We start from the raw sequence: 12,602 nt of genomic DNA, 5'->3' as shown, positions 1-12,602 counted from the left end.
AAGAGGCAGCAAAACAGGCCAAAATCCAAATGTAAGGGACAACCGTTGCCGATGATTTTTGGTTTAACCAAATGTGGCAATCTAAAAATAACTCTTAAGTTCACATATAAACATAAACATAAAAGAAAATTGGGGTGCAAGAAAACAATGCAAACAATTTTTGTTTGTTTTGGGGGAGTCATAAGTACAGTAAAGTCTCGTTATATCGATATTCAAGGGAGTCCGAAAAAATATCGATATAACCGGGACTATCGATATATCCGACCCTGTTTCCATGTAATTTTCTCTGTGCGTGCATAAAAATAGTATCGATATAACCGGGACTATCGATATATCCGATATCGATATAACGAGACTTTACTGTATCTCGCTTTTCCGTTATAATTGGAAGCAAATTGAGCACATTCACACGAGTGTTATTGAAATCCATTTGAGTCGCGGTTAATGAGATTTTTAAAGGTCTACCCCAGGTGTTGAAAGATGTTAACGCACCTTTCAGCTCACGTATTACAATAGCACTTGCATCGCGCGGAATGGCTTCTACCCCTGATCGTTCCACTGATCCATCATTTGCAGGAGCTCAACGTATTTTGAGAACAGAAAATAACTTAAAAAGGCTAATGTCCGGCAGGCATTACAATTCTATAGCTGCCTCGGCGGCACATTCTTTTTTTGCTTTTTCTTTAGGTACTGGTGATCATTTCTGTGCACACCTGCAGACTGTGATGGTGCTGTCTCACTCATTCCCCTCCCTTCAGTGTACAAGCGGCGGCTGAATCATCCATCCAGACCCGTAGACCATGAAATTAGGTTAAGACGTAAGGCTCTGAATGACACAGGTGCGGATACAAATGAGAACATCCGAATGAATAACCACAGCTCAGAGACAGCTGATTCGCCTGTCGTTTCAGGTCCCTCAGAATCACATTTCACAGTTTCTCGTCATTTTATTAAGCCCACTTTTACCTGTTGTTTATTAGGAGTCGAGCTAAGGCATTACCATGCGAGCGTTATAGTTCAAAATCAAATTGGTGATGCTGGAGTCCCCAACGCTTCTCTTGTAATTAAATCAAATAGGCAGTCTCATCTGTCGAGATTGTAGTGTCCTAAATAAACTGCATGAAATGATTTATCCTCATTTCCCTTTTGAGTCAAGACAGAAATTTCTTGAGCAGTTAACGTAAGTAACAGTTGATTTTGTTTTCAGGTTATTTATATACAATATGGGAGTGCCACAAGGCTCCATAATGAATCCACTATCAGTCTGTATAAATACCGGTTCAGGGTATCGTCTGCCGACTGTCTGAAGATGGCTGACAAAAATAATTGTCGCATCCAAAAGTAGTACAACTGCGATATAGTATATTCAAACATTCTTTGAAAAAAATGTTGATTTGGTTATGGATACATGTGGTTATATTTGTATTGAATTTAATCTATATTGTTATTTATTTATTATTTATTTATTTATTTTATTTATTCTGTCTTTTATTTATTTATTATTTGCTCATTTATTTATTTAGGAATTTATTTATTTATTAGTTGTTTGCTTGTCTGCTTGTTTGTTTATTTAGGTATTTATTTAGGTATTTTATTTTCTGTATGTGTATCTTGAACTATTTTGCTTGTTTTAATTTTCAGATTATTGTATACCAAATGGGAGTGCCACAAGGCTACAGAATCGATCCACTCCCATCTGTATCAATCCCGATTCAGGGTGTTGCCCGCCGACAGCCTGAAGATGACTGACTAAAAATAATTATAACATCCATAAATAGTACGTATGCTATGCATTCAAAATTTCTTTGAAAAAAATATACGTGTTTATATTTGTATTGAATGTAATCTCTAACGTTTGAAATGTATTTATGTATTTATTTATTTGCTTTTTTGTATTTGCTCATTTATTTATGTATTTGTTTTGTTTGTGTATTTATGTATTTACATAGTTATGTACTTATATAGTTATTTATGTATGTATTTATTTATTTATTTATTTGTGTATTTATTTTTTTTAATTCATGTGTATCTTGAACTATTTTTGCTTGGTTTAATTTTCAGGTTATTGTGTACAAAATGGGAGTGCCACAAGGCTCCATAACGGATCCCCTGTCGGTCTGTATAAATACCGGTTCGGGGTGTCGCACGCCGACTGCCCAAATGGCTCCCAAAAAAAAAAAGATCTTTTATATTTGTAATTTATATGATTACTTGTTTTTCTGTTTCTTTTTCATTTCTTTAATTGAGTATCTTCATTTATTTTGGCTTGATGACTATTAATTCCACCGTGTGTTAGTCAATGATGAAGATTTGCAAAAAGTAAATCTTTCCAGTCCGATAATTATTAATTATCATTGTTTCCATTCATGGCAAGCGTCAGATTAGTATGTGCTCAGTTTCTTGTCGTTATCAAAGATCACAGTCGTATAATTGGTTTGTGTGATTGAATTCGAGCGGACTTTAATTCTTCAGTTGCATTTTTTTCACAGGCATTGTCAGATAATGTTTTTGACATGTTACTTGTGAGGGCGGGTTCTGATTGTCTGAACAGGCCATCGCTGTTATTCCAGCAGGTGATGCAACATCAGTCGTTTTGTCCACCTATCGGTCGGCTGTGTTTGTTCCAGACGCTCAAGCTCACCGCACTTCAGCCGCATTTAACAGCTGTTATTATCTGTCTGCCAAAATGCAATCAAGTTTTTTTTTTCTTTTTCAAGTGTTCTTATTTTTCCTTGACTTGACACCCAGGCACTTTTTGGCCACTTACGTTGACTGTAATGCGCAAAAGGGAGAAAAAAAGTGTGGTTGCCGCCTCACTGGCTGTCTTTTACAGTTGTTTACTGTGCTTTGTGCTGGCTGGGAGAAAATGGACACTTTTGACACACACAGTGTCACAGCGAGAAGTCATGCAGGCCGATCAAACTTTGATGTGTGACGAGTATCTGCGGTCCATTTTCAATTTCTGCGATAACTGCTTTCATTCGAGATGAATTGAAAAATTCAAAGAGCTACGTGTTTGGTTTGTTGGATTTATTATGCATTTTGTGTGCTATATTTTCCTTTCACTGATTGGCCGCCATTCGACAACAAACCAGTGTTAGCGCGGTCAAAGCAGCAGAATTTCTGCAGCAGAACTAGTCATTTCATGATTTACTGACCATAAAACTATTTATACCAGTGATGTATAGTGCTCCGTTTGTCCTCTAGATGACGTTACAACTTATAGATTTGTGTGGAAGGAGGGAGGCCCAGATTTCAAACAGTAAAGTTGTAAATAAATGGAAGTAATCTTTTTTGGCTTTTGGGGTATATTTTTGGCCGGTGTGCCTTGAGAGTTTCCTCAAATTCACTTTAGTCGATATTTCTTGACTCAAGAATGGTTGGGAAATTACATTTAACTTATTTGCGGACATTCCCGAATTTATTTGGGAATTGATAAGTGTGACGTGGAGCGGCATTCACGAATTTGTTCGAGTTTTGTTTTTTTTCTTGCCGGGGGGTGATGATAAAGTGCTGGTCAAACCTCTAACAATGTTTTTCCCTTCCACGAGGGGGCAGCATTTGTCATATTAGAACTTTGTTACAGCTTCAGCTGTTACATCGCTATATAAATCTTATAATATATAAAATGTATGTATTGTATTGTATTTTGTACCACCCTCATTTCAAGCTCAGATAATTCAAGGCCCATATAACTTAGGAATTAGCTTTTTTTGGACCAAAGAAAAGAGTCTGAGGTTTCTAACACTGTATTGAATGTTTATGTAGTCCTAAAACTCAATATTCTGTGGGTCCTGGAATTCAAGTGACACTGACAAAAACTCTGGCACTGGAGTGGAAACATTTTTGCACATCGTCTGACAGTGAATGAATGATAAAGATGCCTTTTTTTGAGTGAGACTTGTTTGGACAAAAATAATGGCTGCTTATTTGGAATATGGCTGACTTCCTGTTAAATTTCAACGGTGTTTAATACATTTCCGTGGGATGTGCTATCCAACCGATTGCATGTTGCTCGGTGAAGCTACTATCAAAGGATCATTACAAAAAAAACAAATAAATAAAAAATAAACAAAAAAATAAATTCTTATTATTGGTATTATTAAAAACTTTTAGGTTGGTGAAAGATTTTGTTAATGTAATGTAATTAAATGTTATTTTATTTTATTTTATTTTGTTTTATTTTATTGAATGACCTACAAAAGCTTTAAAATAAATACAGGTTTTACTTAGCACTGCAATTTATAGCAACAATGTTTCCGACACATTTCCATTTGTTTCCGAATTTAAAGGACAACCGTTTTTTGTTTCTGAACTGACGTCAGAAAAACGTTTTATAGCATCTAAAATACCCAAAACACGCAGTATGATATTTTTATTCAAATGCACAACACCAATAAAAATGACTTAAAGTGTCCAAAATCTGCAAAAATTGAGCTGCGAATTGGGCATTATCAGAAAGTCCCGCCCCCAGTTTGTGACGTCACGCCAAGTTGCTTGAGAATCAAAACAATGGCTTCAGATTCGGAGAATATGCTTTCTTGTTACACCTCCAGTTATGAATTTGATTCAAATAGTTTTGAAGTGGAAAACATACATGTTTGCAATCGATTAAATAATTTATTCCATGCCATTTTGAGGCAATATTGGGGAGAAACGATCACCAGAAAAGAGGCACAAAATGGCGACCTCCTGTGGCCACCTCCGTTTCTACAGGCTGATAAATTCCTTATATGGAGCTTGGACACCCTCTTCTCGCGGCTTTTAGGTGCAACACAAGGTTTTCAGACTAAACAATACAGCAAAATACATTGACGTGATGGAAGGACTGCTACAATGTGTCTTTTTTTTGGTCAGGGGGCGTTCATTTAGTGACGTCACGTACGGACTCGTCACCAACTCAAAAACAAGACTTCCTGAATATTCAGCGCGAGTCTTAAAACGTAAAATATAGCTATATGCGGTGGAATATTTTTAAAATACGCTCAGTAAAAGTCATTTGAAACCATTTTACAAATTATGGACACAACTTGTCCGGAGACGTCGGTTGTCCTTTAACCCTTAATTCCAAAATATGGCTCAATATACATCTTTAATAAATAAACAATATTAGATTCAAAGCCATAGGGTTTGCAGTCTATGGGAGTCAAAAAGTAGTGGTTTATAGTCCAGAAGAAATGAATATTTTATTGGCTTTATTTGTTGTATAAAAACCCTTTATGAAATCCATTGTGCTTCATGAATAGACTATACAGTGAGTGTCCCTCCAACCCATGTCAACATGGGCTTCATTTTACCACCAGCAGCCTTTTAAATAAGGCCAATATTGTGCATATTGTGCACTTGATAAGATGAGCTGTTTCATATCCGGTGGGAGTAGGTAATGACACTACTCTTCTTTTGAGTTTATGCAAAGCATTTGCCTATTTTGCTTCAGCGAGCGCTCACTGGCGGCAGCCATGGCAAATATTAAACATGTCCTTGGAGAAACACACACGCACATTCACACACGCGCATGAACATGCACACATATGGAAAAACACCTTGCCTGCAGTGCACTCAGGGGGAAAAGTGCATTGATCTGCCAAAGTGAGCAGACATTTCACACGCAGCATCTTTGTCCACTCGCTGTCACTGAATGAGAATTTCTCATTTCACCTGGTTGAGTTGCCTTTTAATCACGTGGCCATCAGACTCACTTTCCGGTCTTTGCTCACTGGGCAAAAATCATCCTTTTGCAGGATCAAAAGGATGATTTTTGCCCAGTCGGACTCTCTGCCCCCCTTACCCAAGGACGTGTGAAATGAAAAAAAAATGCCATTCATTATCGAGTCTGACATGATGAATTCAAGAGAATTCCGAACAGTTTTGGCCTTGCAAGCCTTCCACATGATAATCCAAATATGAACTGGAACATGTATCAGGGAGCATACAGTAACTCCTGTCCTGGTGTACTCCCACTTAAAGAGTTAATAGGCTTTAAAGGACAAACAACACCACTTTTTTGTTTACTGACATCAGAAAAACGTTTGAAACCGTCTAAAATACCCAAAACACGCAGGATGATATTTTTAGTCAAATGCAAAACACCAATAAAATGACTGAAAGTATCCAAAAACTATTTCAAAATTAACCCGGAAGTGGCCAGTTTAAGAAGGTCCCGCCTCCTTGTTCGTGATGTCACGCCAAGATGTCTTGCCTTGCTCAAGAATCAAATCAATGGCTTCAGATTCGGAGAAGATGCTTTCTTGTTACTCATCCTGTTATAAATATGATTCAAATAGTTCTGAAGAGGAAAGCATAATTTTTTGCAATCCATTAAACAAGTTATTCCCTGTCATTTTGAGGCATCTGGACAGAAATGTAGCACCCAGAAAATGCAGAAGATGGCGACAAAGCTCCGTTGGAAATGGGCTGATTTGTCTGTCAGCGAACATCAAATATGTAGTTGTCTTGGTGCAACACACAAGGATTCACCATCGCGTGATTTATGTGTTTTCCTTCTAATTTCGCCATCAACACGGATCAACACGAAGTTTTCACACCAAACAAAGTACCGCAAAATGTATTGTGTGTCCTTTTCTCTGTCAGGGGTGTTCCTTCCGTGACGTGACATCTGTAATCGTCACCAACTCAAAAACAAGACTTCCTGAATATTCAGCGCGAGTCTTAAAACGTAAAATATAGCTATATGCGGTGGAATCTTTGTAAAATACGCTCAGTAGAAGTCATTTGAAGCGATTTTACAAATTATGGACACAACTTGTCTGGTGGCGTTGGTTGTCCTTTAAAGCACCAAATGGTTTAAATTTGTGTTCAAATTGAAGTATTCAATGTTTAATATCTTCAAACAGTTTTTTTCTTAAAATGAGCCGTGTTGAGGTACCACTGTAATATAGATTTTTTTAATTGCTATGACTTCCCAAAAATTCTGGTGATTTTCTTGCTAATCTATTTTCTCATTGACCAATTAAGCATAAATAAAACTTGCATTTTCCACGATTCAAGAACATTTCCCTAGAATTCAACCATACAAAGATACAGGTACAAGGATTTAGTTTGCAGACGGCTTGGTCCCAGCTTAGCCTAGCAAATTCTAGGAGTTGTCCAAATAATAATATAACAAAAAGGTAAGAAAATAAAGAGATTGTGCGAAGACAGAAAGACGTATCCCAGCCATCTTTGGGTAATAGGCAAGGGGGGAGGGGGGCACGCTGAACCGGTTGCCAGCCCTGAACCGGTTGCCAGCCAATCGCAGGGCACGCCGAGACATCCGTGCTCACACTCATACCTTAGGACGATTCTGAGTGCTCAATCGAACTGCCATATATGTTTTTATAATGTGGGAGGACACCGTAGTACCCGGAGAAAATACACAGGAGTACCCAGAGAAAACCCACCTGAGTACCTGGAGAAAACCCCTGCGAGCCCGTAGAGCAGGGGTCGGAAACCTATGGCTCGCGAGCCATATATGGCTCTTTTGATGATTGCATATGGCTCGCCGATAAATCTAAATACATATTCTCGCTTTTTTCTGTTCATTTTCAGTTGGGGCTGCAGTTGGCGGAAAGCGCAAATTTGATTGGATGACACTGTCCCCCGCCTCGTGCCCGAAAACAGCTGAGATAGGCTCCAGCAACCCCCGCAACCCTAATGAGGAATAAGCGGCACGGAAAATGAGATGAGATGAGATGAGATGAGATGAGACACTGACCTAGGTTGGCGGAAAGAGCAATTTTAATTGGATGATACTGACCGTCATGTTGAAACAGGTAAACGCCCCTTTAAATGAGCCCAACGAGTGCACTTGAATGAACCGGAGGATTCGCCTTTGTGGAGAGAAAAGGTTCTGATTCTAATTTGCAATGAAATAATACCATCGATGAAACAGTCGAATGTCAGTGACATTTTAACAAGCCCCGTGTTAACGCTAGCATCAACATAGTTCTGTGAGAAGTATGTTGCATAGCAAGTGTGGAAGCTAATGAGCCGTGTGCAGGCTAGCTAGCAGCAACGTCGCCAATGGACCCCAGCAATTTGACTTTCATTCCGATCGTTTGGCTGGATTTTTACCAATCATGAAGAACGGAAAACAATTCATGTTAACGGTGAGTACTCTCACAAAGTTATTTCAAATAATACATTGTGTTGAAAAGTAGCCGCGCGCGCGTTTGCGTGAGCACGTGTGTGTGTGTGTGCGCGCGCATGCGCGCGAGCACGTTGTGGCTCTCACTGAAAAACATTTCTAAATATTTTACTTTTATGGCTCTCTTAGTCAAAAAGGTTTACGACCCCTGCCGTAAAGAATATGCAAACTCCATCCTGTGATGTCCACTGACTAACCACTGGACCACCAGGTGTCGAACGGCACCCGCGTAGAAGCGGTTCGCAGCCCATCACCTCGGCATCATCCATCACGTGTTCTCCAATGCATTTATCAGGCTCCATCTCGCCACTCATAGACCGTCCCGCCTATTTCGCAAGCGCCGTTGCTCCGTGTCTGTCTCATCATACTCTATCAATCACGCCTGCAGTCCCGGTCTGCGCCCATCAGTGCCAGTTACTCTTCCGCTCCCCTTTCAGTCACTTTGCCAGATGTAGTCAAGCCTCTGCAAAGCCGACACCCTCCGCTCCCGCTTGAGTTGTAGTCCATACTCGACTCGATTGATTTGATATCACTCGACATTTTTTATCACTTGGGCCCCCTCACACGGAAAACCCTTAAAAAGGGGATGTGATGCGCGACATGAAATTGAAGCAAAGGCGTCCTTACCTGCCGCAGGCCTCATGTCGCGACGGACGTCTCGGGAAAGAGAACTGCGAAAAACAAGAGAGACAGAACGGGAAGAACGTGATTGGGGATGAATGGCTTCATCAACGTGCAGAGTTACCGGTGCCAAAGTGCCTACACGCATTTCATCACGTCCCATTTTGACACAGAAGCGATGCGGCAAACTACACAATGGCCAAAGTTTCCTTCCAGTCATTTTTATTTCCTTCCTTTTCCATTTCCTCAGGCCATTTTCCGGAACTCATCTTGTAATAAAGTTAATTAGCAGAAACCCCCAGAAAAAAAAAATGGGCACATTTGCTGCGGATGCAAAAGCATTGATTGAATAGAGTATAAACATGTCTTTTTTTTTTAAATCCACACTAAAATAAGATTTTTTTTTAAACGGCAGCATCTAATGAGACGATTATGAACGTGTAGATTTTAGTATTCCTGGGCCAAAGTGTTAATTCCGAGTCAATTTTCTGTGTGAATGTCATCTGGAGATGGGAAGTCGCATGCAAAAAGGAAACGCAAGCATGCTGAATATTAAGTACCACGCGATGATGCCTACGCACCAACAACCAAGGAAACGTTGAAGTAATGTGATTTTTGTCAGTTTTTCCCCTTTCTTTTAAAATCATTTATAGTTTATGTAGCTCAACCTGTTTTGAGGATGTCGCGACAATATCGGAGAGTGTAAAATACAAAAATAGTGAATGAACAGACTGTTGCAGAGCCATTCATGGCCCAAAAGCAGTTGGATAGGATTAAATGAGCCTTTTTTAGTCTAGCAGTGGAGAGATTTACATTTCACAGCAGCAAAGTTATGAAAGTAAGAGTAACTTTTGATTTTATTCAGAGGTCAAGGTGGCGAATCTTCACCAAGCCTACCTTTCAAGTCGGGGGTGGAGTAGCTTCGTGAGAGGGTGGTTAGTAAGTTTAATAGCTACGCTGTTAGGTCAGAGTTAGCATGGTCAGAGTTGGAATCGTTGGGCTTTTACTACTTGATTATTTTAAGAACCCATTAATTGATTATTTTGCGATTGGGTGATGAATTGTTGAATATTTACGATTGAAAAGATGATATTTTGCGCATCTTAACCATTTACAAAGGGAAACAATCATTCAAGGATTTGTCGATTCTCAAATTACAGATGAATTGAGTTGATGATCCATCAATGAATGAATGTATTGCACCGATGCCCCCCCCCCCCCCCCCCCCCCGTGTCCCCCAATCGTATCAGCCATATTTGACGACCTTGGCAACGAAGCTTCAGAGACAATCAACCATATTTAGCCATCCTCGCCTCACATGCGCACAAACACCCCCCTCCCAAAGCAATTATGACTCACTTTTTTTTTTTTTAACTGTGCCTCGCCATGGGGAAAATGAAGCGTGGTACTTATCAGTTTAATGCATACACAAGTGACTGGGACGGAGGGCGAGGAGGGGGTGTCCGCAGGACGCTCGCCGCCGCCATTTAAGGCGCTTAGAAAAAAAACCTCAAGCACCGGCTGCCATTAGCTATGCGCCATCGAAACATTTAGGGGCAGCCGGCGAAGCGGCGGCGGGTGATACAGAGATAACCGTAAACATGTCACCAAAAATGCATTGTTATTTGCATTCATCGCGGGAGGAGACAAATTGATGCGAGGTCAGACAGGGAAGGTGAGGGTTTATGACCTGTGTATTGCGCCGCTGTCGACAGCGCTGATCTATCGGGCCGGCCAGCCTTGTCGGGCTTTACGCCTGATTATATGATCATGGCTGACAAGCAATGCCAGAGAAAAATTGTGCCCGTCCGCAATGGGGAAAGTCAACAGAGGAGGCCTTTGGACCGGAAAAAAAAAACACAATTCCACCAGTTGCAGTTCAGAACGTTTCGTGGGCTACTGTACTCTTCTTTTCCCGAGTGATAGCCGCCAATCACATTTTCTTACCAACGCGCACAATGCCGCTTTTTTATTAATACATGGGGGCTTGAAGCCCCCTGCTGATGGCTGCCATTTCTTATCACACCGCCTCAAGAAAGCACTTTTGGAGGTGGTGAAAATGGAAGGCGTAAATGTTGAAATGACTTAAAGCTGCCGGCGAAGGTCTGTGCTGATATTTTTCAAAATAGAAAAAGAAAAGTGCAGGAAAAATCCATCATTCTAAATGTGCCATTTGCACATTCGCCCCACCGGTGCTGCCTCCGCTAACCCGATCCAGCTTGATGAACATGGGCGCTTCATCTTTTTATTTTGTGGAGGGGAGGGCACTGCCATGTTGAAAGAGAAAGGGAGAGGGCGGATCACAAAAGCACAGTGGGGAAGGAAGACAGAGGGGGGCAGCGCAGGGGGCTGAGAAAAGACGAGTGCCGAGCCACGACATACTTGTGCTTCCACGCGCCTGCTCCCAACTGTTCCCCGTGTAGCAGACATGGGCCACAGCACAAACAGATGGCAAGGAAGCGTGTGTTCTGTGCGTGTGTGTGTGTGTGTGTGTGTGTGTGTGTGTGTGTGTGTGTGTGTGTGTGTGTGTGTGTGTGTGTGTGTGTGTGTGTGTGCGTGCGTGTGTGTGTGTGTGTGTGTGTGTGTGTGTGTGTGTGTGTGTGTGTGTGTGAGAGTGTTAGTCTGAGTGAGTGTGCGTGTTTGTGTGTGTATGCGTGTGTGTGCGCGTGCAGATGCTTCACTTCCGCATCCCAATAGATCGTGTATTTTATCAGAACAGTCAATGAAAAGTTAATTTCCGTTGCAATGGTTACGCTGGTTTATTCTATTGTGCTTGACTGCCATCTAGTGGATGGATGGGGATTTAGCACTAGAGCGTGAAAAAACTTTGGCATGAAGATATTCGACCGAGAGCTTTGTTGTTTGTTTTGTGTTTGAGTGCTGATGTGTAGATAAATCTATCTGATGTTTGGATCGAATATGCGTGACATGTAAATGCTGGTTACATTTAAATTGTGACATTGGTGTTTTTAAATTGCCAAATTTAGTAGAGGTGATTGCCATAACAAAACAAACACACACAAAACATTGTAACGTCAAAAGTCAGTCAAACTTTATGTTTCTACACCTAACTTTTTTCGTGTTTAAAAAAATATTTTTTATATTTTGTCTGTCCATCAATTCCGACTATGTGATACTGAAAACAACAGTTTACTCTATATCAGTGACGTGTCGTCAGGGGAGGCAGGTGAGGCCGTGCCTCACCTGTCATCATGGAAATATCAAATGAAAAAAAAAATTAAACAGTTACGGTATATTTATTGAGTGATTTGTACTTTAAATTTCTTTTCCATTTAACTTCACAATTTATTTATTTTTTTTTTTTTTTCAAAATCGCTGAATTTTCACATTTACCGTTCAAATACTAAGTAGAGACGAGCGGTGAGGCAGCAGCCGGCTGAGCCTCACCATGGATTGCGCAATGACTATGCTACCTGTGCTGGCTTGCTCTGCAGTGAGAGCTGCAGTATAGCTCACAAATTGTGAAGAATGGATGTAAATATCCTGGACAGCTTCTCAGCTTTTTGGGCCAGAAGTCACCTCATTACAACTATTCCTGAGGCGACAAAGTTGCTCCAGCTCGTGCTCACTGTTCCAGCTACTACAGCATCAGTGGAGCAATCATTCTCAGCACAAAATACTGAAAGCATACAGTCGGAACAGGACTGATCAAAGACGACTTCCTTTTCTGGCAGTGATCCCCATTGAGACAGAGACTTTTAAAACTGAAGAAAGGTAAGGAAGGCTTCTACAAAGAAGTTATTGATGCATTTCTTCAGAAGGAGCGGCGCTGAGACTTCAATTACTTTACAAGTAAAGGTAACAGTATAATAAC

The 12,602-nt window shown here is 40.6% G+C and overlaps 1 protein-coding gene across 38 annotated transcripts in view; it reads right to left on the bottom strand.

The window, feature by feature from the left end:
- ptprda (protein tyrosine phosphatase receptor type Da) overlaps nucleotides 1–12,602 on the bottom strand; it is a 348,859-nt gene that overhangs the window by 194,019 nt on the left and 142,238 nt on the right. For all 38 annotated transcript variants that reach the window (XM_088990303.1, XM_088990302.1, XM_088990306.1 and 35 more), the window contains exon 7: nucleotides 8,774–8,817. The gene's annotated coding sequence lies outside the window, so the exon portion shown is untranslated. The remainder of the gene's footprint in view (nucleotides 1–8,773; nucleotides 8,818–12,602) is intronic.

The sequence above is a fragment of the Hippocampus bargibanti genome, linkage group LG02 (genome assembly GCF_051943395.1).
Source record: "Hippocampus bargibanti isolate YZ-2025 linkage group LG02, ASM5194339v1, whole genome shotgun sequence".
Classification (NCBI taxonomy): domain Eukaryota; kingdom Metazoa; phylum Chordata; class Actinopteri; order Syngnathiformes; family Syngnathidae; genus Hippocampus; species Hippocampus bargibanti.
The sequence above is the reverse complement of the archived record's forward strand: the minus strand, read 5'-3'. Positions and strand labels throughout refer to the sequence as shown.